Raw genomic sequence first — 27,083 nt, 5'->3', positions numbered from 1 at the left:
TTAAAAAGATAGTGATGTCGGCTAGCTTTTCCATTTCAGCATATTGTAATAACTCTAGATAAAACAAACAGAAAAAAAATCAGAATAAAAATTCTCAAAATTAAGCATTGATTCTTGCCAAATGGCAATGAAAAATCACTAGGGTTTTTTCCTCTGTGATATCAAAGTGTTAAGTGTGAAAGTTAAGGAACTGTTGTGTGTATGTAAATCTTCTGAATAAGTTAAATTTAAAAAAATGTATTATTAAGCTACAGAGTGAAATCTTTGTATCAAATATAGGTAGTCCTCGCTTTGCACAATATCACATTAACTGGAAACTCATGCATACTGAATCACATTATTGCTTTCCATGACCATGGTCCTGCAGCTACTGAGAGGATTGCCTGTATGGTGTAAAATCACTTTTCATATATTCCTTGCACAGAGTATCTTAAAACAGAAATTCTTTCATCTCAATATATTATTCTAAAATCTACATTAAAGAAATAAAATAAAATATGCTTATTCATGGCTAGATTTAAAGCCCATTGCAAATTCTCATAAGGCAAAATGACAGATTATTTAATATTTTGAAGGATAAATACCACATTTAATGGATTCTAAGAATTGTTATGTAACGATGCCTTTTAGAGCAATACATACTACAAAAGTGATCTTGAATGTAAGTTTACAATAGATATTTGTCTGTGAAAGAACTAAATTCATTTTCTTTTCTATGTTACCATTTATGGACATTTTGGGCCCGAGTTAAAATATAGAAATATAGGCTAAGTGAGATACCACCTATTGTGTTATTTCCTCTTTGTAAATTTTCAGAAAATCTGAGCTGCTTTAAAATTAATATTGTCTCTCAATATTAGTTGCTGAGAAATGCGTTTAAAATTTGTTTGGTATGTGGAATGTATCTTAAATTTAAGGCATGGGAGATGCAGGTCTTTATTCGTACATTCAAAAGGAATAATAATATGACAAATATCCATGTACCCACCATTCATCTTAAATATGACATTATGAATTCAATTAAAGCCTCTTGTGCACCCCTCTGGTTGAAATATCTTCCCTACCTCCCCACAGGTAACCAGTATCTGAGGTTCATAATTTTCAGTGCACTTCTATGATCAGGTTTTTAATTGATGCTTTTTTTTTTCTAAGTTAAAACAGTTTTTTCCTAGGTCTGGTTGTGGATTTTTATCTTAAAGTTGTTTTGGATTTTATCAGTGTTTTCTGCATTGAGCTTGATCTGTAGTCAGAATGTCAGAGTGTACTGTTTTGAACCTCAAGCCCTGCATGATTCATTTTTCTAATGGTGAAGGGAGTCTTTAGGAAGTAAAAGGCTGAAGCAATATAAAAAGATCCTTATGGCAATATTTCACTCAATAAATATGAAATTGCTTAAGATATTGAAAGTAATTGTATGTGGTCACTTAAAACACTATATGGTTTTACGAGTAAACTAATTTCCTTCTTTTCTGACTTGTATGTAAGATCATTCTTCTTAAGTTAATAAGCACAGTCAAGTATTAAATGCACCAACTGTAATATTCACTGAAAAATACAAACTGGTCTTCTGCCAAGTGTTTTTACATGTATGTTCTAAATAGTCGTTCAGATATTGATTAGAGAAAGGGTATATGTGAATATATAAAATTATGATTTAGGCACAAGTGATTTTTAACCCTCAAGGCATTTTGTTTAATTTCAATATGCAAAATACATAAAATATTGGAAGGAGGATAAAAACCTTACTGCAGTCAAGTTTTCTCACCTTAGCATAAATATTGTCACTTTATTTCCAGACAAGTTTTTACAAGTTTTTACACAAGCTGTGGGTATTAAATGATGGATCTCACCACATGAGAAAAAGCCCCAGGGCCAACTTTAAATTAATTTTGGGATATGAAATTCATCCATTTATTTTTAAAGTCAAGTAGCTCAGACACAAACTAAAATGAAATATATTTTATATTGAAGACCAGTAGTCATCCTAAAAAAGCTTTTTTTGAACAAAATCAATTTTCATTATTCTTTCTACAAAAATATCATCTCTTACTGAATTTATCATTTCACTCTGTTTTTCAGTCTTTTACTTGATTTTTGAAAGTTTGTCATCATAAACCACAGTCTTCTGTGATATCAATATAAAGTTTAGAGACTTGTTCACATCTACTTTTGGTTTTATTCTGCCTTGAATGAAAATGATCATACTTGATATAAAAAGAAAATTTAAATGATTTGATTTTATGTTCAAAAGCAACAGTAAATTATTTATTTTTATAGTAAACAATTTGTAAACACTTGTTTACATGTTATAAGTAAATAATTTATATTTCAAATTATAAAAATGATTTATAAAGAAAATAGAATAAAATATTTTATTTAAAATTTTATTTTATTAAAAATTTATAATATTAAAATATATATTTCAAATTGTTAAAGGATTTTTATTGAAAGCAATTTGACTTTTTATTTAAACTCAACCACTAAGAAGTGATACTCTGTAAGCTATTTACTTCTAAAAGTTATCATTTTACTGCCCTGCACAGTCAGGGATAGTGACCACATCTTACTTCAGAATGAGGCTTACATCTCTTAGTTTGACATTTAACATCCTTCTTGAATTAGCACAAAACTTCCTCCTTCGTCTCCAACACTCTGTGGATGAGTCCTTCTGTCCAGGCTCACTGTCTGGACTGTTCACAGATGTGGACATGAAGGTCAACCAGATGCCAGATCATACCTTCCAGCACTTGGCTCTGCTGGTACCACAGGGTGTGGTTTCTATTCTAACTGCTCATTTACATAGCCATATTTGTGTTGGGGTAGTTTTCCATTCTTAGCCATGATCTTCAATCTCAGGGTAGTAACAGTTTTTTAAAAAAGCAAACACTTTCACAATAAAACAGATACGGGTGGAATAGAAAATATTTTTTATCTATAGATCAAAACCATACTTGTTAACTATACTTGGTTGTATGTTCATTAAATTCACAGAAAATTTGCCTATTTATCACTTTTTCAGTATTCATTGGTGTTTTTCACATTAAGAATTTGTTCTAAAATTGAGTGTTGCATAGTTTTAAAATATTTAAATGCTCAGTTCAGACAAACACAAAACTTCTGAACACTGCTTAGAGCTAAATTCGAAACCAACCAAATTTCTTAGGTTTGCAAAATTGGACGAGAGAAGTACCACTGAGCTGAATGCTTGTCAAGAGCAACGGCTCCACTAGAATTAAACCAATTTGAAGTTGTACTTGGACCAGGATTTGCAACGGGTCAAAGTAACCAAAACACAATGCTTTAAAAACACATGCTGTACATGTGTTTTTCCATTAAACTAAATTCAATTTCTTTTTCCAAGCCCAAATTTATCTTTAGAACAAGAGATTAGTGTTTCTATCCTGTCTTTTCTAACATTGACTTGACCTTTCATTAGAGAGTACATTATTTTATTTAAACTGTATCAAGTTGCTAACCTGATTCTTTTTGCTGAACTGCATCTTTTGTTTTGATCAACCAAGTCATAATTTTCAGTTCATTATACCACTGGCACATGCATGTCTTTCTCTGTAATCCTCACCCCCCCTTGCTTATGTTTTTCTGTCAGTGAAATATAGAAAATCAAAAGTTGTTATGATTCAGAGTAGTGCTTTCATTGCTTGGGCCAATAGTTTTCTTATTATCCTTTGGCTCTTATTTTTAACCTGTTTTATATCTTTGCATTTTGTAATGGGGTGGAATGGACACGAAAGCCAACCTGCCATTTGCTATTGACCAGGGATGTAAAATGGTGATACAGCAACTTACCTGGGGGGCAGTGTCCTCACCTGTACATCGGGAACACAGTGCCTGCATGACCAACCGCATCTTTGCAGTAATACCACCCTACCTTAAATTAGATGACCCAGGAAATCAAAGTAGTTATTGAATGTGACAGCTATGCTTTGGGTAAAAGAAAAATACAACCTATTATCTCTGGTAATCCTGAATATTAGATAAAATTGCAGGTGCAGTTATTTTGCAGGTAGAAGTGTAGTTTCTAGAACAAAGTCTAGTTAAAGAAGGTTCTCAGTTATAACTGCCTAACTGTCCACTGTTTCATCTCTCTAATCATCTTGCACGTGATTCAGCAATAACACTGACATATGGACCCAACTGTGAGACTTCTGTCCTCAGTAGATGAATGTCAACCCAGTACACCTTTGCAGGGCCACTCCCCTCAGACTTAAGTTTTTGCTGTACCAGATTTCTGGATATTCTCTGAGTACTGAGTTTTCTCTCCTCCTTAACGCATGATCACTTTCCTCTATCTGAATGCCCTCTTATCGGACACAAAGTCCCAATTCAAATAGTTTTTCTCTCTGTGGTAACGTCTCTGATTTTGTAGATGCCCGATTCCCAATCCAGCTCTGTGCTCCAGCAGCACTGTGGACCCTTGTGTCATCCATCTTCTCCTGAAGAGCATTTTTATCTAGGCGCGCTGTCTGGCTCTCCCACCAGACTGTTAATCTGCATGTGGCACGATTTCTTGTACACAGTAAGTGGAAGGCTTGGTAACAGGATTCTGTATTCTTTTAACAGTCTCGATTGATCATATTTTAAATAATGCAAATATCCTTATACCTATTTAAGGGGGAAAAAAAGCTGATTTCTATCTTTCAAGACCGCATTTAAGACTTTAGAAGACCATAGCTATGATTTTCCATCTCTCACCAAACTAACCATAAAAAACAGATTTGATCATATAGAATTGAATTTGTGTCAAAATGTCAGAAAGAGGCATTTGCAAGAATAGCAAGTGGGCTGTTATTCTGAAAAGTCAAGAAAGGTTATCTTTATATACCATATCAAGTTATTATCAGCTACAGACTGAAAATTGATAAACAAAAAGAAAATTTTCTTCCAGTGAAAAAAATAGATGGCTGATAAAGTCACATTCAAAAATTAAAATGGATGCCTTGGTCTTGGTTTCTAATACCATTCTTTGATAAAAGGAATGAGGGCTCCTTGAAGAGCTGTGTGATTCTAGGACTGAAGCAGGAAATATGCAAAATGAGCCTTGAGAAACCCTCGCAATGAAGGGTCTACGTCAAAGGGACAGAGGAGCCAAGTGAAGAGTTACCGATGGCCAAAGCTGGAACAATTTGTGCAACAAAGTAAGTAAAGCAGTATTGGATCATAATCCAAAGTATAAAATAAATATCCCTGCATTCATACTGATATAAATAAATGACTGACTTTACACTGGGGAGAATAATCAAATCTCCCGTGCAGAAGGATTCTAGAAAATCATGTCGATACTCCACCTGGAGGAGGAGAGTAACTTCCTACTCCTTTAGCAAAGTTACTTCCTCCTGAAGGGTATAGTATGCAGACGGGAGAGAGAGTAACATTACAGTGGAGAAACCTGACAAATACCCCTTCAGCCAGGTGTTGAAGCTCAGCTTCAGCAGTGGTACCTCACGTGGACGGCACGGACCCTTGAGATGATGTGATGAGACCACTTCTTCTCTGTGGTCGTCTTCCGTCTACCCCAGAGCCCCTGTCTAATCATGAGGAAAACATCAGACAGTTCCAACAGAAAGATGTTCTACAAAATATCCGACCAGTGCTCCTTAAAACTATCAAGGCCATCAAAAAAAAAAAAAAAAAAGGAAAGGCTGATAAACTGTCACATCAAGAAGAACCTAGGAAAACACAATGACTAAATGTAATGTAGGATTCTGGATAGGATCCTGGAAAAGGAGAAGCTCTTTAGATAAAAACTAAGGAAATCGGAATAAAGCATGAACTTCAGTTAATAATGTACCAATATTGGTCCATTAAGTATCGCAAAGTTACCATATTCACGTCAGATGTTAATGGCAGGGGAAACTTATTGTAGGGTATACGGGAACTCTGGTCCTGTCTTCACAATTTTTCTACACATTTAAAATTGTTCTTAAACAAAAAGTTTGGTTTTTAAAAATGGACTATTTTGTTCTGACGCAAAGGGCTGCCGTCGCGTGCATTTTATTTTTATTCCGCTATGAATTATGCAACAGAACTCTACCTGTGATACACATGCAAGTGTTCTTCTAGCTCAGAGGGCCATGGACAAGCTCTGGAATGTGTGTGAATCTTGCAGCCCCCAGAGCTAAATACCTTAGGACTTCTTCCTCCATCAGCAACTCAAGAATGAAGTTTGCAAGGAAGGCCTTTGATTCTTTTGGGAAAAGAGAAGTGGCAATAGCAGGGAAAGGGGATAATGCTATGAGAAAAGGAAAAAAAAAAAGTTGGACCAAGAGACTGTGAGAGGCCCTCTGCACAGGTAAAGATAAACAGGAGAGTCTTTCTCTTTCCTTTTCTGCTCTAACTCCGCTGGTGGCCCAGGTGGCCTGCCCTTCCCCGGCGGGTATCAGGGTGACTCCTCAATTCCCCAGGATAGAGCCCAGGACTGGGAGTGCGTTAAGGAGACCTGACGTAGCCCCTGACAGCAGTCTTTGCATTTAAACCTTCCAGAAACGCCCACATATCTTGACAGTCCATCTTAGATAAGTGAGAGAAGGCTTTAAGATCATCGTGGCGTTTGGCATTGTGATTATTAAAGCGTACTTTAAGTACTACCTCTTATTTCAGAGAAAATGATAGTATCCAAATAACACACAAAAATGCAGTTGGCGAATGCTGACTTTCTTGGAAATAAGTATTCTGTCTGCTCCAGGCAAATAATCCTCTTCGGTCTGTCAGGGGAGGCACCCGATTCTGTGTCATCATGGTCTGATCAGACTGATACTAATTTTTTGAGGAAACAAATGCAGTACATATCTAAATTCAGGCTATAATAATATAATCTTGAGGAGTGGATAAGTGTAAGGTGGACTGCGTATTTCTGACAGTAAATTAAGCACAAGAGAAGTTTTTTTTTTTTAAGTGACTGATTTTTGCGTTCTCGAATGGCTAGTCAGGCCATTCTTGAAAGAAGTTCTTTTTATTTAAAGGAACCCCTGCCTATGCACAAGTCTGGTGTTTATTTTCAATATGGTATTTTCAGCCTTTCCCTTCTCCTGTTTTATTATGGACAATTGTTTTTAATCGATATGGATGATTGTTTTAAAAAAACACTGAGCTCTTTATGTTGTGACATGTTTAGTGAGAACGTTTTTGTAGGATGGTCCTGAATTGTTTTCTGTATTTTCCCTAGTACCTCCCACTGAGTGTCTTCCTTTCCTCCGCTCTATTGGGCTAGTTTTGGAAAATCAAAATCAGATATATAGGCTGATAAATGCACACTATGAATAGTGAAGGTGGTGTTAAAATGCGACTCCTGCATATAAGACCCCCAGGTTTTGTCACTCTTAACTTTTCAAATGTTTTACTTAGTATGGGATCATTTACAGTCATTTCGCAAATCACTTGCTGAAATGGAAACTATATCTTTAATAAAAAGTTCATACCGTATTACGTAAAAATAAGATAAAAATAATTTTATAATATTATAAAGTTTTCGAAATGAAATTTGATGGCAGCTTAATTTTATAATGAATAACTATCTACAAATCTCACAGAATTTAGTCTGACCAAATCTTTAGCGAGGTCACAAATTCATTTTTATGAAAATCCTTCGGATGAGTTCAGAAATCCTGTAACTAATAAAATGACATCTATATGGTGGCTTAGCATCTATAATGGCCATAGACACGTGAAGATGTCTGAGACTGGTTCGTGTAAGTCCATCTACAGCTATGTAGGTCTCCCAACAGGTCATGTTTTCATTGGATTTTTTTTTTTTTTACCATTTCTGGAATTTTAATGATCAGAATGTAATCCTTGGAGTCTTTAATGAGAGAAGTAATACCCCTCAAAATTCAGTGGTCAGCCAATACAAATTTGTATGATCAACAAAAGAAAGGTATGTTTTCAGATCCTGGACCTGATTATTTTCTGTTTTAAATGTGACAGGATTATTTTCTGTTTTAAATGTGACAGATTTGCTGAACAAAGCTTACAAATCCTCTCCAACCACTCAACACACACACACCTTCACAATCTGGCCCATTTGACTTTAACCCACAATAGCTGTAGGTCAAACTTTCCTGAATGAAATCTGCTGAGTACTCCTTTATCCTCAGTATACCTTACTTTACAAGTAACAGCACCGAACTTTTCAATGCTTACAGTGTTCCCTAGGAGTCTATCAGTTGAGCAGGCAAAAAAAAAAAAAAAAAAAATATGGACGTTTATTATTATTTTTCCACCGATATATTTGACACCACCTTTGGAGAATGAACAAAAGGCATACTGTCAAGCAGATAGACCAGGACAAAATGTTACTGTTTGTTCCGCACAAGCACAGAGGTATATTTAAGCAAAGAAAGACATTCCATGACTCTCCTGGGACTTCCTTCAGCTGAATTATACCAACATGTTCCCACCGCTTGGTTCAGACTGTGTTGGAATTTAAAACGCAGACTTTGACTTGCCAATATTTCAATACCACAGCTATAAAAATTCATACTAGGATTGAACCTGGCTTTAAAATATCATAGAGCAAAAGGGAGTTTATTGGGGAAATGTGTGTACACATGAAATTACAGCGGGAGTTAGGAAAATAAGACATGTCCTTGCTGGACGGATTCTATACTTCTACAGGACAGCCTCAAAGTCGCCAGAAGTCACCTGGTTTGGGATTATGTTTCAGCTCCAGGCTCACTGACATTCATGAAACTTTTGGCAAAACATGGGCCAAGTTTCGAGCAAGGCTGGGTAGAATACTTCTTTCATGTGGAACCTGTGTGAAACTCGGTGGTTTTGGCTAGATTTCTCCTTGAGTTTCACATTCAAACAATCCAAAGTTTCAGAGTAAAATTAAGGAGCAAAGGGAAACAAAGAAACAAACAAAATTTAAAAACTCAACAGAACAGGAAAAATGGCTTGCCTAAGAATGGAATGACCTCTGTCGGGTTCCAAACCCATTTCATCCTGATGCCACTGGATTCTGCAGCCGAACCTGTGTTGCCTGTTAGCAATGCATTTGTCCTCAGCGATGCCAAAGCAAGCCTTCCTAGTCCTGGGGGGGAGAGTATTCTAGACTCCCCAAAGGCAGTGCAGTGGATGCTCAGAATAACTGGGGGATTTCAGGTTTTGACTGTATGCACATCACAGAAATGGGATAATTCATAACCTCTCTATAGAGCAGATCTGAAAGAGGAGACTAGAAATTAAATGTCCAGCTTTTGGAAATAAAAAATTAGACTGATCAGCTCTAGATTTTCCTACGATATTAGTCCCAATTCTAGAGACCGTATTGCATCTGCGCCTGATCTGGAGGGACCGCTCCCGTGCCTTGCGCCCTGGCCCCACCTCTCGGAAAGTGTGTCCTGCGGCCCCCGGTTCCCTTCCTTCTGAGCAAGGTGCAGAATACGGGAGCGCCCTGTGCCCCACAGCCCTGGACTGGGACTTAAACTGTCTCCTGATAGGATTAGGCTCATTCTTGTCTTAACCTTCACCAGGACACCCAGGGACAGCTTGCCAGGAAAGGTCAAGTTCAGTATCTGGCTGAGGACTTTGAAAATATCCTTTGCTTGGGGTAGGAAGAAAAGAGTAACAAACAAATGTAATACACCCACGAATTTTCTCGAAAATGAAAGAGAACGTCTACACGTTGATTGAATGGCTAGAAAGTGCTACTCTTTGCCTATTTTAGGAAATACATTTTTTTCATTCCTTACCCCTCATTCAGCAGAAGTTTCACTAGCATAACAGACTTCTGGCTACAGAAGGTTTTTGTTTTCCTTTTTTTCCCCCCCTAGTTTTCCTTTTTTAAAATTTTCTTTCTTTTTAACTTTTCTTCTTTTTCTTTCTTTCTTTTCTTTTTAAAAGTTTCCCAGAAGATCGCTGCATGTTTAAAATGCATGTTTCCTTTTCACATGTGGTCTGTGATACCAGCAATCTTCTTTGGAAACAGGAATCTCTAAATTCCAAGGATTTCAGTGTCCATGTGAAAAAAGCAACAGTGAGGCCTTCAGGCACATGGTAATTGGGAGGCAATCAAGTGAGGGGTTGATAGAATCTGGTTCTGTTCACCGTGATTTGCTGCTGGATTTCAGACATCTGCTCGGTGGGGAGCAGAGGGTTGTCATAAAGTCTACAATGGTCAGAGGAGCTCGCCGTAAAACAGCCTTTGCCTTTCAGTTGGGAGTCCCTGTACTAATAAAACCTAAGACATATCACTGAGGGAAAACCAAAGCCCAACAGATTATTCAAAGGAAATGATGTAAAAGCACTAAACCAAAAAAAAAAAAAAAAAAAAAAGACTTTTTACTGAACCTAGTAAATACCCACAATCAAAGTAAATGTTGTGTTTGAAGTTAAAGTCCACAGATCAAAGTACTTTGTAAAATGTCAAGACCAAGTGTAACCATGGGGGAAGGGGAAGGCCCATTAAACGCTCTATTATTATATTGTCATGTTAGAGAAACCTGCTAGCCAAAGACATTCAGCTAGGAAAGGAATTCTCCAAACCGAGTCACGGAATTGTGCTGGGAATATACAAAAAAACAACCAACCAATCAACCAACCAAACAAACAAAACTGTTCTAATTCCACATGAACAATGAATAGAACAGTGATGAAATGACGAATAAGGTAGAGTGAGCTCACTGTCGTTAAAGAATCTTTAGTAATATATCTCCTTTACTCAGGTATTTGCATCTTATTCCTTTAAAAAAAAAAAGTGCCCTTAGAAAGTTAAAAATAAGCAAGCAGCCTAAACAACCAAATTATGATGTCTGAGAGGTTCTGGGACTACGCTGGCAGTCAGGCTTAATTAAAGTTCTGATGCAGCTCAATCACAGGAGAGTCTGGAGAGCAGGTCAGCATTACAGAGCACGTTCAGCAAAGTTTAAAATTACAGCCACAGAAACACACAGATGCCACTGCTGTATTCTGGAACACCGTATTTTCCTGGAGATCATTCACAGCTCCCGCTTATTTTCATGATTAATTAGTTATTTAAAAAAACATTAATCATAAACATATCATAAGCCAACGAAATAATTCCGGAATGAAAAAATCTTACCTACAGGCAGCCGGGTTCCACAGTTGCTCTGAAGAGAGGAAGTAGGAGTCAGTGGCCTTTTACATGTGGAGATTGTTTATTTAGCCCTTTTTAAAAGGTCTTGAACTCCAGAGGTTTAAGATTAAGTCCAATCCAAGTGTCTGAAGGAGGAAAAAAAAAGGCAAGAGAGAAGGCAAATGAGAGAGGAAAAGAATCCCAGCTGCTGGGTGGTGCTACTGTTCAGAGAGCATTTGAGCTATTTTCAGCATTAACAGCAGCCGGGGTTGTCTGCAGAGGGACGAAGAAACCTTGCCCGAATCGCCACACCCCCCCCCCACGGGGGCAGAGGGGGAGGCACAAACCAGGAAACCCACAACAACTTGCTTCACTGTGCAAATATTCATTGAAATTTTAAGGAAAACTGCCAGCACTATTGAAAACAAAACAAAACAAAAAACTTGATTGAAATCTTAAAGACACATAGTACTTTTGCCATAATCCTTGAGTTTTCAAAATGATTTACCTGATTCGTTGAGAATAAAATGTTCTATTTAACGCCTTATTGAGAGGAAAGACTCTTCCGATAGTTCCTGGCTGGCATATATGGGTCTTAAAAAAATATTTTAGATCTCTCTGGGCAGAGTAGCTGTTGTCAGCTATCCTTCTTAAGACCAAAGACAAATGGTTTATTTCTAGCACACACCCAAATTTCCAGTTTCATCAGCTGTGCTATTTTTGAAAGCTACTGGGTTAAGCTGTTGACATTTCTTATCTGTTGGCCGAGACTGGGGACCATTTGGTGACAAGATGCAGACAGGCCACCATCCCCTGCTTCTCCCTCTGAAGGCCAATACTTCAGATTGGGTCACTAACAATGACAGCAAACTCTGAGCTTTCATTTTGTTTCTAGAGTGATGTATTAAGATCTAGACATTGTTTTCATTCATTCATTCATTCAGCAAATACTTCTGTGGCAAGTACTTCTGAGGCTACTATACGCCAAGCACTCTGAGAACACAGTCGTGGACAACATTAACAGTGTCTTTGCCTCCAAAGGTTTACAGCACACAAACTCAGCAAGAATAATGACAGAATTTGTTACAAACTTTTCCAGTGCTATTCCACCTTGGCAACTGGAGACGGAGATCTCTTTCTAAGAGTGAAGGAAGATACTCGTCATCGACCCGACTCCTGACTTCCATTACTGCATTATGCCTTTTGCAACACCTCTAAGAAAAAAAATTAGTAACTTCCTACCAAGGAAACACTTAAGCATTCCTATAAAAGCCTTTATTCCATGTAGATGAAATCCCTGAATCCTTTCAAATCCCTATTCTTCATAACAAAGAGAATGCTTAAGCAGTCAGAAAGTACTGCTGAGAGGGGAAAGGAGGTAAAAGAAGATTCTCTGATCTTAGTCCAGTATAAAAAAAACACCTTGACATTTTTTATAGTTGGTATTATGAAGGTTGGTTACTAGAGGCTCGGATCAAATTCAGTTTTTTTAGAACTGATTATAAAAAATACCGAGGAAAGAAATAGGTGAGGGAGATTGAGAGGTACAAACTTCAGTTGCAAAATAAATGAGTCACAAGTATGAAATGTATGTAACTAGGTAAAATATTCTGTGGTGACAGATGGTCATGAGACTTACCATGATGAGCATTTTGAAACATATAGATAGAAATAGCAAATCTCTCTGTTGTATAACGAGAACTAACATAGTGTTCCAAAGCAAGCAAACAAACTCATAGGAAAAGAGGTCAGATCTGGTTGCTAGAGGTGGGTGGGGTTGGAGGAGGGAAGGGATGGAAGAAAGCAATCAAACGGTACAGACATCCAGTTATAAATAAGTACTCGGGATCTGATGTACAACATGATAAATGTAATCAACACTGCCGGATTTTATGTCTGAAAGTTGTTAAGAGAATAAATCCTAAGAGTTCTCATCACAAGAAAAAATTTTTTTTTCTATTTCTTTTATTTTATATCTATATGAGATGATGAATATTCACAAAACTTACTGTGGTAATCATGGTATATGTAAATCAAATGATTATACCTTAGACTTCTATAGTGCTAGTTGTCAATTGTATCTCCATAAAACTGGAAGAAAAAAAGACGATACTGAAGACTATGCAGGATATGTTAAAAAAAACAGTTACATGACTGCTATTTCAACTACGACTGTAAAAGAGTAAATCTTTCAGTGCAGTACACTTACGTTAAAACTATGCAGATATATAAATTTTAAAAATTATAACTTACTGTTGAAATATTTAATCAAAATTTTAAAATGCGATTAACTTTGTTTAAAAATACAGTAGGGCTTTAAAAAATCTCTAAAATAACACATTTTTATGCTCATTTATGAATGAACGTGAATAAAAAATGGTCACTTTTTTTTTAATTGAAGTATAGTTGATTTACAATGTTATGTTAGTTTCTGGTGTATCAGATAGTGATTCGGTTATACATATATATTCTTTTTCATTATAGGTTATTGTAAGCTATTGAGTACAGTTCCCTGCGCTATACATTAAGACCTTGTTGTTTATCTATTCTGTATATAGTAGTTTGTATCTGCTGATCCCAAACTCCTACTTTATCCCTTGCCCCTCTCCCCCTACCGCTTGATAACCATAAGTTTGTTTTCTTTGTAATGGTCACATTTGAATATGTCTTAAATACCTGTCAGTTTATAATTGGATATTTACTTGGTCAAAATGATAAATGGTAATTCTGGCAAAAAATTGGAAGCCTAGCCTCAGAAAAAAAATTTTTTTAATTGTTTTAACTTTTTCCTCCTTAGAGCAGTTTATAATGAAAAGGAAAATATATTTAAAAATTGGCCTTCCTTGAGAAACTATGGAAGTTAAGGGAACAGATAAAGATTAACTATTTGAGTACTAAGTCAGCTATTATTTTTAAATTCCAAACTGTCTGCTTTCCACACCAAGACTGGGAGAAGCCCATTGCCTCATGTTTAACTATTATTAGACTCATTTCCCATCAATTGCACTTGAAGGAGCAGGTTGTGAGCTGCTTAGCTGCTCTCCTCCTGGGGTGAGTCCTACCTGCTACGTGACTCACCCAGGTCTCCTTTGTTCCCCAAAGATCCCGAATGTCCCAGCAGCCTGTCCATAACCGCCTTTCAACAGATTTGATGTCACAGAAAAGTATAAATTGGACTTGAGGCATATTTAAAAAAGTTATAGGATAGTAAATTTGGACATTTTACTTACCCAACTACTATGACTTTTGTAAGTTATTAATGCCTTAGCAATTATACCAACTGTACTACTGTTAATGGTTTTATTTGTATTCTTTCTCTCTCCTTTTACAAATAAATTGATTTAAAATAATTGGGAAATGCTTACATTAGAGCAGGCTTCTTATATTGGTGAAACTCTAAATATGGCTTTGGTATAACCCCTCTCCTGTATAAAATCAGAATAATAATAGTACCAATCCACAGAATTGTTGGTAGGGCTTATATGATTATGCACATAAAATGCCTATCTAAATAATGCCTGACACATAGAAAGCACAAAAGTTATTATCTCTGTAAGTCTAGAGTTTGGCTGTCCAATATGGCAGGTGCACATGGCTGCTGAGCACTTAACATGTGGTTTGTCAGAACTGAGATGTCATGTAAATGTAAAATGTACACCAGGCTTTGAAGACTTAGTATGAAAAAGAAGAATGTAAACAATCACAGTTTTTTTAAAAAAAATATTGATTATATGTTGAAACGGTACTCAGACACATTGGGTTAAATAAGATATTATGCTAAAATGAATTTTACCTGTTTCTTTTTATTTTTTAATATGTGACAACCAGAAACTTTTAAATTACATGTGTGGCTTGCAGTGTATGTTTACTGGGCAGTGCCATCGAGGCCAGTGGGTCTCAAATTATACCAAGCATCAGAGTCACCTGGAAGGCTCGTCAAAACAGATTCCTGGGTCCTACCCCTAGTTTCTGATTTAATAGTTCTGAGGAAGGGCCTGAAGTCTTGCATCTCTAACAAGTCCCCAGGTGATTCTTGACCACACTTTGAGAATCACTGGTCTTGATCCTTGCTGCTTAAAAGAGTGGTCTGTGGATCAACATCTAAGCCATCACTTGGGATCTTGTTAGAAATGCAGAATCTCCGGCCCTATCCACACCGACTGAAACCAGCAAGTACATTTTAACAACATCCCCAGGTTACACGTATGCACATTGAAATTTGAGAAAAACTGATGTAGAGTAGTGTCTCTCATCCGTGGGTATGCATGAGACTCATCTGGAAAATTGTTTTAAATACAAATACCCAGGACCCACCTCTAGAGAGTTTTCTTTAATCTGGATGAAACCCAACCATCTGCATAGCTAAAAAGCGCCCCAGGGGATTCTCATGTAAAAGTGATTCACACTGAGAGTGTGAGAGGCAGTGGGGTCCATCAGACCAGATGCAGAGGGACCAGGATTCAGAAGCCACATGTTCCTCTCAGTGAAGGGCAGATGCTTAGGGATTGTCAGGTGCTGGGAAGACAAGATCTGAGCAGATGGCGAAGGTGGAAACCACACAGCAAGGGTGGGTGGATGGGTGTCGCAGCCAGCAGGGGGCGCCTGTCAGGAGGCGCTCCATGAATTTGTGGGTCTGACGGAGGTCCCCAAAAGCTCCAAGTTTGGACTTGAATGGAAGATTGGATAAAGCAGGGCATATCCTTGATCTTGGAGGAACTAGAAAACTTGGCAAGTTATCTGGGCAGAGATGCAGGCCCGGAAGAGTAAGATAGGGACCTAGTTCCAAGGACCCTGGTGCAAGGCATGAGTGGGACCATCTGCCGTGTTCACGGAGGTTCTTAAACTCTCCAGGAGGACCCGATTGGTTTCAGCGGCTTGAGCAGGAGTAACCTCTCAGAGATGAAGAGAGGGTAAAGATAGACAGATATGTTAGCTGTACATTACCTTCTGTCTCTCCATAGCCCACCAGAAAAACCTAAATTGTTTTCAGCTAAGTATGGTCTAAATAAAACTATGTTTTGTGAGGCATCAAACCATCCTAAAGGGCATCTCTATCTCAAGAAAGGCTCTTTTAACTCAGCTAACACTCCAGTTGTTAGAACCATGAGAAAGATTGGTATTTTGGAGTAGAGAGGCTCTTGTTATGCTCTGCCCCACCCTTAAATAAATGAGCACACTATGTTGAATCATCTCACCAGTTTGCCAAATGACTTCTCACTTTTTCGGTGGCACCAAAGTGCTGTGTGCTCCAAAGGGCTTCCTGAAGGTAAAATCCTCGTTGTAAGAGAGAATGGGCGCCCACGCTGGTAACGTTTAAAACGCCTAATTCTGTATGTAGCGACCATTTGTAGCTTTATGTCTCCCTGGTTGGTTTGTTGTTTCAGAAAAATTTTAAAAAAAAAGTGTGTACCACTGAAGAGCAGAGGGTCTGGAGCCAGTGTGTCTGGGTTTGAACCCGGGTCCCACTACTTCTGCGTGACTTGGGGCCAAGTTACTGCACCTCTGCGCCTCAGTTTCCTCCTCTACAATAGGACCTATCTCCGTGGGCTGTTGTGAGTATTCGAAGAGTTGTCATTTGAAAGGAATGTAGAAAAATCTGACACGCTGTAAATGCTATGATTGGTTAAATAATTAAAATAGAGCAGACTAACTGTGCAGGTTTCCATATATGGCCAAATGTAGTACTTTGTTTTGAGATACCGCGATGATTTCCAGGGACTTTTATGTGCGTGGTTTCTTGAATCCATGTATTTTGAGGGCTTCTTTGAGAGTGGTTTGCATTTCTTTCCCAAGAGAACTCCGAATTCTCATTTGATTCCTCATCACTTCCTATTATTTGAGAGGATCTCAGTAGGAAGGAAGTGAGTGTAGTTTTCCCATGAAGATTGTTTTCTAGGTTACATTTTTCCCCCACGAAGTCCTTTGAAAAGTGAGTTGCACGACAAATGTTTGAAGGCTTTTGTGGCCATGTCAGTTTGGTAGCATTGTCTAATATTCCAGGAGAACAATGCGTCATTCTCCTAGTCAGATATTTTAGTGCTTAGGGAGAGGCAGCAAGACCGCCTGAAACACTGGCGTGAGTTTCAAAGATGTATTGAAAAGGCAGTTAGAGTCTCGTACTATAGAGACGAGAGAAATCAGACAATGCTGATTACAGGAAGGGGTGGACCCCTGAAGTCAGGCATGTTGGATGCAAAATGAAGTCTGGATGAAGTGTAATAACATCTTTACCCCCGTCTGCTTCAACCACATGAAACAGAGTGAAGCAGACGCAACCAAAACGATGATGCTTGTAGCATTACACACTTAGCAGGTGCGAGCGGGGCCACCTGAGGACCTCAGTGTGTCACATGCTAAACAGTGAATAAATGCACCGAGTGGGGAAACCCAGGCCCTAGAGCTTAAGCGATTCCGTACCAATCATGCAAGCCCTCGGTGCTTGCGCCCTGAAACACAGGCAGAGGAACTGGGCTGCAAACCCCTTCCTGACACTAACATCTCTACTTTTTCTTGGACTTACAGAGCTTTCATTTGGCAGTTCCCGCTTGGCCCCATAATCTACATGGGCAGGTGTAATTATTCTAAAGTTGTCAAATCGTATGTCCACTGATTTCTGCTTCCTGGTTACCCATGTGGAGCGAATGTGTCTTAGGAGGCTAAGTAACTATGAACGACTAAGTAACTATTATCAAACGCAGGAGATCCCGTAGAAATAACTTCTTAAAACCTTTGTCATAGCTCCCATTTCTAGTTATTGTTTTTTAAGCTTACTGTCTGAACTCCATATGCATTTAAGTATCGCTGCTGTTTTATATAACCATGACTTAGCTTTTCTTGATATTTCTGTTCCATTGAAATTGAGCATAAGCAACAGTTGCTACATATGGCATAAACATCTTTAAGATGAGCTTTCTCAGAGTGGCCTATTTCAGGCTCTGCACGATCTGCTGTCTTCTTGCATGTCCACCCACATCTCCCTACCCTCTTTCTAGCTCCATTTCTTCCAGCTTCTCTGGTCTTTCAGTTTCTGGAATGAGCTTGGCATGCGTTTTTCCCTCTCACTGGTCCACGTTCCCTGCTGAGCAGTAACTGCCCTGCCCTCTTCACCTTCAGCTGAAGTGCCCGTTCCTTAGGAGGGCCTTCCCTGATCCGGCCAAGGTCAAGCCTTTTGGTTTTTAACTCTTGAAGAATCATATTCCCCACATTCTCTCCAGTGGCAGACTCAGTTGCGTTTCTCTGAGTGATCGATTCATGTCTTCCTCCGCTGTTAGCTTGTAATCGCCTCTTTCCCCTTCACCCTGTACCCCGACACGTGGATTGTATTTTGTGCCCGGCAACCATGAAATTAGTTCTACAGAAGGCAATGAGTAATACATGATAGCATCTTTGTTATATATTTATGAGAACTTAAAAAATAAAAAATATCTTTTTTTTTGTAAAAAGCCAAAAAAAGGTATTCTAATTAGGCCGCTGTTTCCAACTAAGAGGACTGTGAATTATACTGCTTTGAAGCTACATATTTGGTTTAAAAGTTGGTTAAAGAATCAGATAGCACTTGTTTCCCGCCTCCATATGTAATATATTCTATCATTAATAATTTCCATTTATCTCCTAAAAATAGATTTGAAATAAACCAAGTTGCCTGCACTCTTACACCATATCTCCAGACCTTTTTCAGAACAGTGTAATACTCCATTAGGGTGTATTAATCACTCAGTTGGGGTCCCTGATCAAAATTTCTACATGAAGTATCACACCATCAGTGCTACCTGGACAGGCCATTATGACTCCTGTAGCATGAAACCCTTTCTCATGTCCATGTAGTGCATCAGTTATAAACATACAATGAATTCTGAGCCCTTTACTGAGAAACTAGGAGTTTTGCAATCTTGTTCTCTGGTAAAGGGCCATGTGATCTCAGCAGGAGAGGAAAGGAGACATTTATGTGGCTTGAGTTGCAGAACAGAGTCAGAGACTGGGGGCTGGTCTTCGCCCTGTTGCCTTGGAAGAGTCTGTGTAACACTTTCTTCCGCCAGGGGCACAGGGACGCTGGTTATAGCTTAAGAATGTTGGAAGATGTTCTATTTTGTACATGCCTTTTATACCTTTGTAAAACACTTTGAAATCACCAAGGCACAGCATGAAAAATGTCCTTTCTGAGGCACTCAAAAAATAAACTAATTAACCCAACAATCCATGGCACATTTCCATCGTTACTATGCCCACAAAAGTTAATTTTGCAAGGACAGTTGCACATAAATAAGCCACAGAATGTTAGAAAAGTGTCCTTGAAACTCACAGAGATGAAAGATGAGTGAGTAATAATAATAAGGAAGAGCTGACCAGCATTCAAGGGTTAGAAGGAACTATAGATTTATTTTATCAAGTGCATAAGAAAAATGTCTTCCCAGAACGAATGCAGAAGTGGAAACCTTTGGCTATTGGACAGAATAATATTTTCTGTGTTATCTGTCCTCTAATCCAGACCTTCCTACCTATTTGTGTGACTTGTTGGTGTGTCCCAAGTGGGTTACAGATGTTGCCGCAATATTGAACCCTTCAGCTATCACCTGACCCACTGAGGCCTGGGGTGGCTGGGGCGTCTGGACCAGTCACCTCCGGCTGTTAGCAACCTCATCTGTGTCCCTCCCGGAGCCTACAAATATTCTCACTTCCACATGTGCCAGACACAGAAAAGTCTGCAAAGGAATGGTCTAACCAGCAGGTCAACCTGCTAAACACAGGAACAATAGTCTCATTAACAAAAAGGAAACACAAGAAATAAGATGGCATGGGAGAGGCATGTGAGAAATGTCAAGAAATAAGTAATGAGATCTCAATTTTGTGAAAAAGGGGGAGAATCGTTGTTCAGACCCTAGGCTGAGCTGGAACTGGCCTAGTCTCCAGAGGAAGGTGGTGGGGGGCCTGCCCTGCCTGCAGTGATGGGGATTCTGTGCTCAGGCAGAGGTGGGGAAGGGATGGCGGAGTCACAGTGAATGCTTACATCTTCACCTTCAAGAGAGTGTTCTCTTTTTCTCAGCAGGGATTTCTTTACGGATCATTTTTGACTGAAGTTTCTCTCTGATGCGTTTTATTTTACAATCAAGTCACTGCTTTCAGCCTCATTCTTCTTTAAAATAAATAAATCATGCGACACAGTGGTGGCAGACATGGCTTTCTACCTGCGGAGGACCCCTTTCTGCTTTCAGCTCTGCTACAGCACCCTGCTGGCGTGCCTGTTCAAAACCCTGCCTTCTCAGATTCCCTTGCAGTTTGTTCTGGCCGATAAGCTACGGGCGAGACACTTGACACGCACAACAACACAGAACCTCCGAGGGGGAGGCTTCTCTGCCCTTTGCCCCTTAACCTCCCCCTGTCTCTGAGCTGGGGGCGATGCAGATCCTGTTCTGGGAGGCACCCGCCAGGGTAGAGTTGAACCCACTCTAGGTTTCTTAGGGACACCAACCTCTCACCTGGTTAAAGGTAACCTGTTGCTTGAAGCTAGAAACCTACCTGACACAATCATCTAAGAACGACTTTCTCAACATTTGGTTGAAAGATAGAAGGCCGGCCATTAGGATCTCATATACAAAATAGTTTCGGTTTTGAAAGTGCTTCTGGACACCCACAGTTAGTCCTCACAATAGTTGCCTTATTCTGTTTTTTAGCCCCATGATCATTTCCTAATGGGGTGAAAACTGCCATGAAAGCCAGAGCCAATACATTTGAAGCCCTAGGAGCTGCATCTTTGAATCTTTTGTGCTTTAAACATAGTCAAGTGGTCGGCTCTTTTTCCTAAAACTAACATTTAACGATCAGTGATATCAAGAGAAATAAGAGCATCGTAGTAACCTACAGGAAATGCAAAACAGGAACCCAGTGTTTATCCTGTTCTCAGTGTGCACTGCCAGGGCATTGTTCAGAAGACTTTGAACAGGGTCACTTCAATGCAGTTTACTGAGCTTTTAAAATCTAAATTGAATAATGGAATTTGTCCTTGTTACAGAAAAAGTGTTTTTTGAGAAGATATTCAAGGCTAGTAATGTACTGAGTTTGAATATTAAATAACCTTTAGGATTTCTACCTATGATTTCTTAGAATGGTAAATGCTATCCATCAGCATTGCGGCAAAGGTGTGTTGAATTAGAAAGCCAATCATTTTCCAGTTTTAAATAAAACTAAAGAGACATCTATATTGTGGAAATTATTTTCAGTATTCTTGTCTCATGGCTTCTGCTAAGCACCATAAATGGAAAAAATGAATATAAATCATAATACATTCCACTTTATAACAAGCAGTCACGTATAAATATCTTGTCTTTCCATCCATACTTGTGAAGAGCATGGTGGCGGAGAGCAAGGTTCTGCAGGCTGTCTGGCACCATCGAGTCTGACTCCACTGCTCCGCACAGAGTGCTTACCCCAACCTCCCTGAGCTCCAGTTCTCGTAGTAAGAAAATAAGAACCATTGCTGTACTTGACTCAAATGATCGGCGTGAAGATTGAATGAATTCATACGTGCAAAGCTCTTAAGAGAATGAATGCCTGGTACACAATAGGTGTAAGTGTTGGTGTTATTGCAATGATGCACAGCACACATAGGTAAAAGCATGCACTTGGAGGGTAAATAGTCCTTAGTTAATTTTCTGACTCTGCCCTTTATTCACTCTTTGGATTGGGTGTGATCTCTGAGTGTCAGTCTCCTTAGCTGAAGAGTGCGGCATAGCATTAATTACCTCAGAGCATTATTAAGGGGATTGCAGAAGTTAATGCATGGAAAACCACACCTGGTACACAGTAATCACCAGTTATTTTTAAAAATCAGAAAAAAATTTGCAAATATATTAATTGATCTTTGCAAACATATGTTCTTTTAGTTTGCTGATGGGGAAACTGAAATGGATGGGACACACTGAGATACTGAATTTAATTTCCTTATAATTTATTTCAGATAGCTCACATTTAGACTTTTATGGGGTTTTCTTTCAATTTTAATTCTAAATAAGAATTCACGGCATTGTCAAACAGCTGGATTAAAAAAATTCCCATCTTTGCTAATGACTATATTGATAGTTGATAATTTCCTCTTTAAAGCAACAGCATTATCATCATCTTACTTGGTGAGTAGAAGGTAGAAGAGGAGGGATATTAGCATTAAAAGGAATTACCCGGAAGAAGCAAAAACAGAATTGACTTTGTAAGTCCCTGTAAGAGCCTATGATTCCCTTAGCAGGTGGGAGGAACAGAGTTACAATTCTATCCATCTTTGTTAAAAACAAACTTTTTACTAACTTTTATCCATTGACTGCAAATCTGATGAATGAGAATTGAAGTGTAAGCACCTCTATTACAGCAATAGTTATATTACAGAAAAAAAGAATCAAGGCTTTGGAATCAGGCTTAGCTTGCCTAGGGGCAAGCCCTGTCACTTTTAGCAAGTAGTCTGTCTGAGCCCTGACATTCTTACCTATAAAATGCAGACAACATCCCCTACCCTTTGGGGAGCCTTCAGAGAGGACTACATGAGACTGTGTGAAAGTCAGTCAAGCACCTGTTGCAGAAGGGAGTTTGATAGATTATTGTTGCTGTCATTTTCTCACTAGACTGTAGGCTCTGTAAGGACAGACCTCCCTTTAAAAACGAGTATTGTCAGTTCCCAGCACAGAGTCTGGCTTCCAGAATGTACTGAGTGAGTGTACATCTAATGAAACCAGACAGTGACACCCTGAATGGAAAACTGAAGCAACCACAAGAATGCAGAGAAGGCTTGACTTGTTTAAGAAAAGAGAGCTGAGAGCGATGGGCACTGACCAGTTGAACTGGTTCTAGGCAATAGATTTAGGTAAAAAGTAAGTAAAAGACCACCTTTTCTTCACACAATGTATTTGGGAGGGAAAGGCCAGCTGTAAGGGACAAAGTTGTGACAAAGAAGTTGTCACAGTGGTCATTTTGCTGCCTGAGGGGAGAGTTAATAGCATCTTTAAAATGAGACTGTTTCTGTGTATCACCTGTTTTCTTCCTTTGTAGAAAGATGGTAATGACCTTAGTCCATGATTTCTGGGAGTGTTGCCTGATTTCTTTTTTGATTCACATGAGTTTTTATATAAAACTCAGATCTTCTGATTTCTCTGAGCCCCCCACCCCCTTCCACATTCTCCCTCCCTACACTGAGTGAATGTCCCCACCTCGGGACTCAATAAGGTTTATGCCTAGATCTAGTGACACTAACCCCGGAGGGCAGGCTTTACGTATGGGGTCCTATCCTAGGTCTCTGTTACAATATACATATCCACGGATATGGTATAGCCTGGAGATTTGGGGCACCAATTTTGGCTTCCCATATTGCTTATATTTCATTTAACCTTGAATCATAACTGAAAGGACCACTAAAACCTACCTAATTATCCCCTAATTTACATTTTGAAAGTTGGGGTACAGGGGATCACCTTATAGAAAAGCTATCACTAGGACCAGGGGCTGAGAAACATTGTCCCAGTGGGGCTGAGAGGGCATGAACAGCATTGACAGCATGTTCTAGATGTGAGTCAGGGTGAGAATCTCCACTGGGTCCTGTCAGTCTGTACCGTGAACACCAGGGCTACTCCATCACCAACTGCTACTTTCTTCTACCTGGGAGCAGCTTTGATAGAGACTTGCTATTCAAACCCCTGGTGAACTAAATTAGAGAGAATGCTGCCTACAATAGTAGACTCATTAAAGTATCAGGTGATAGCTTCAACTGCAACAAAAAGAGGTTTTTAGAAAAGAAAAAAGACATGAACAGTAGAGATGAGATTTGCAGTAATTCTAGTGAGTAGGGATTCAGCAGGGGAAAGAAATGAATAGACTATATGCTAAAGAGAAAAATCAGTAAAATTTGGAGCTTCAAAGTTCAATATTGGTATATTTTAACTAAGGCATAGTCATACACACTTGACTAAAGTAGAATAAAGTGATCTCAAAATCAATCATCAAAGGAGAATAACATCATTTAAGATCATTATAAAAATCACTCAAAAATGGGATAATGCTCAGTAAGAGATTACTTTGCTTAATGCAGGACATGCTTAGTAAAACTTTTATAAAAATAGAACCTTGTGGCTGAGTTCATTTTATAGCATTTCACTAGGCTACACTTGTCCGGTTTTACAGTTATACTCTGTAATGTATCCTACCTGCAAAGACAGATAAAGAGGGCTAAATTCAGGTCACCTTTAGATCTGCACATACAACGTTGGGTAAGAGAAGAAGGAATTGGAAAGGAATTTTAACAAATGGTCCCCTCACTTGTGGCCAAACCAAACCCAAGCTATAAATTGCAGTGGCTCTGCTGTTATGTAACGCGAACTCTGTTTTCATGTTGCTGATTAAGATCTATCCACTGGCCCCTTTTAAAAGACTTGTACACATTTGAACATACCTTTGAGACTCCAGACTAGACTTCTGCACCACATTCTATTTTGGGTAACCACAAAGGTGCTGGAAATTTCAGATAGTAACAAACACCACAACCTGCAAACTGAAGAACACGAGCTGATAAATGCCCGGGTTTCAGAGCACACCCGGGTTTCAGAGCACACCCGGGCTGTGGGCGCCAATTTTTCTTTGGGGTGTTTGACTTACAGATTTAGACCAGGTTAGGTCATCTTTGTTGTGATGATTTTATTCTTCCAGTTAACATAACATTGCTCTTGTTTTCCCCCTTTAACCCTCAAAATTCAGCTTAAGGTCCATTTTTAAAGCTTGCTTTTGGGCTGCCCTGAGATGATTATTAGGTACTTTCACTGTTGACAGGAAATCGTACTGCTTTCCTTCTAGTAACCACCTCCATGAAGAACTCAATCTCATTCATTGTAGCTCATCTTACCTGGATTTTAATTGAATACGAAGATATCAGTAATAAATTACATTTATAATTATAATTTATATATTATATACCTATATAAATATATGTATTTATATAAAGATAAACTTGCGTGGTACCTTCAGAATATATTAGTTTCTTACAAGAGAGTCATTCAAGACAGATATAATATTGAAGTTGTCTTGATTTTTAATAGAATATTTCATGAATCTCCTTTTTAAATATTAAAGAATCTTGAAAGCATACAAGGTGAGGAATGGTTATGTAATTTGGCTGCTATTCCTGGTTCTCAACCATCTTCTCACTTAGTATTTTTAGAAGTTAATTTTGAGTTTGAAGTTTCTTCCTACACATATAAATTCATATAAATTCTTGCACTGTTTCCAAATCAAAGTGAGCAGTTCCTCAAGGGCTGTGTTTGCCATTTCCATTTCGATGAGAAACAATATATCTACAGCGATTAAAAGGTTTGTGAACAGTCCTTGCTAATTTCTACGCTGATGAAACATGCTTCAGGAGGCAGGAGACTCGAGGTCTTATTTCTTATTACTTATGTCCACTCACTGCTTCAGGGGTTTTGTTAACTTTGTTCTGAGAGGAACTAACATTGGGCTAAGATATAAAACACAAGAACAATGAAGTAAGTAAATCAGTCTATTAACACATACACTGTGCCCACACTCACACACAAAGACACATTTAAACTAAAAACATTCCTGATTCTCACTTACATGATAATCCCTTTGGCTCTACAAGGAAAATAAATGTATCTTTGTTCATTCATCTGTTGGACATGTACTAATGGCTTTCCCCAAATGGATAAGGACTATAAACTTTAGGAATTATTACAAGATACCTGAGTAGCTGAATGGCTCTAAAACTGGAATGAGTTCCACCTTAAAAGAGCCAAGTAATCTGTGGACTCACATTTCACTCCATTTATTTGCCCAGCCAGTCACCCTTACAGACGGTCTCTTCATGTAAAAGAAACTTTAACGTTTTACTGTCCAGAATGTTAACTTCCTTATTCTTACAATAGTGCCTTGGGCTGGTAGAAAGCATCTCTCATTTCACAGATAAATACTCTAAAATATACTTATCACTTAACAACTGACTTTATTCACTTAGGGCAGAACTCAAGATTCCCCAGTCACTTTTTCCTGAAATGCATTACTTTTATAACTCCGCATTAATTCTGTATCATTGAAATTGCTTTCCTTTTTCACATCACATAAATGCAAAGAAGAGATGATTTTGGTGCTTGGTTACTAATATTTATAATGTCTGTCTTCTGAAGAAGTTTGAACATTGAGTTGAAAACTGTGAGTGTGGGAAAAAGCAATAAAAAAAATCTCAATGTGATTTAAAAGCGTAACAATGCACTGCTTGTAATGATACTTATTAAAATGGCATTTTTTATAAACAACTTTAAAGATGTTTTGAAGTACTAATTCTGAAAAGTATGCTCATTTTCAAGGCAACTTAGAAACATCTATTTAAATTAGAATGACAACGCCCCATTTAATTATCATCCAATGGTATGCATAAATTCACCATCTACATTAGAACAAAATATGGAAACTACATTTATGAGTACAGTAAATGCTTGAGGAAAAAACGTTTCCACATTTATATCATCATATGTTTTATTTGCACCGGCTCATGTATTCATGAACTGGGCGATTCCGTTTCATATACAAAGTACAAATAGACCTCGAGAGTGTACGCTTAATGAGGGCAAGGCCTTCTGTTTTGTTCATATAGGGTGAAGCCTAACTCATAGAAAAAGCTTACTTGATGCCAATGGAAAGTGAATGGTGCAATAATGGAATAACCAAGTCAGGCAAGGAAGGCCATGTGTTGTATATTGAACAACGGATGCTTTGAAAATGATATTTTGAATTTTTTTCCCCCTTGTTTATCCTATTTTAAATGCTTCGAATGTTCTATTTCACCTCATATGTTAGGACTTGCCTGTGAAATGTAATTTATCATACACGTCAGGGCTCTTACTGGCTGTCTGTCGTACTAGGAATTCTCTTAGAAATGTGTACTTTTCCCCCCAAAAGTACATGCATGCAGAGTGGCCACCTTCTTCTTTAGATCAGAGGGCCACAGTTAACAAAGGGAAATTGTTCCCCATGTACATAGCCACAAGACTCTTAA

The 27,083-nt window shown here is 38.4% G+C and overlaps 1 protein-coding gene across 36 annotated transcripts in view; it reads right to left on the bottom strand.

Moving 5' to 3' along the window:
* The window catches only part of SORBS2 (sorbin and SH3 domain containing 2), a 288,187-nt gene that overhangs the window by 142,836 nt on the left and 118,268 nt on the right, over positions 1 to 27,083 (bottom strand). For 33 of the 36 annotated variants that reach the window (XM_064477520.1, XM_064477524.1, XM_064477519.1 and 30 more), the window contains exon 2: positions 11,060 to 11,199. The gene's annotated coding sequence lies outside the window, so the exon portion shown is untranslated. Of the gene's footprint in view, positions 1 to 11,059; positions 11,200 to 27,083 lie in introns of those variants that run through there. The other 3 variants (XM_064477531.1, XM_064477533.1, XM_064477523.1) reach the window with 2 other exon arrangements.

This window comes from Camelus dromedarius, chromosome 22 (assembly GCF_036321535.1).
Source record: "Camelus dromedarius isolate mCamDro1 chromosome 22, mCamDro1.pat, whole genome shotgun sequence".
Taxonomy (NCBI): Eukaryota; Metazoa; Chordata; class Mammalia; order Artiodactyla; family Camelidae; genus Camelus; species Camelus dromedarius.
This window is presented reverse-complemented; position numbering and strand designations above follow the sequence as displayed.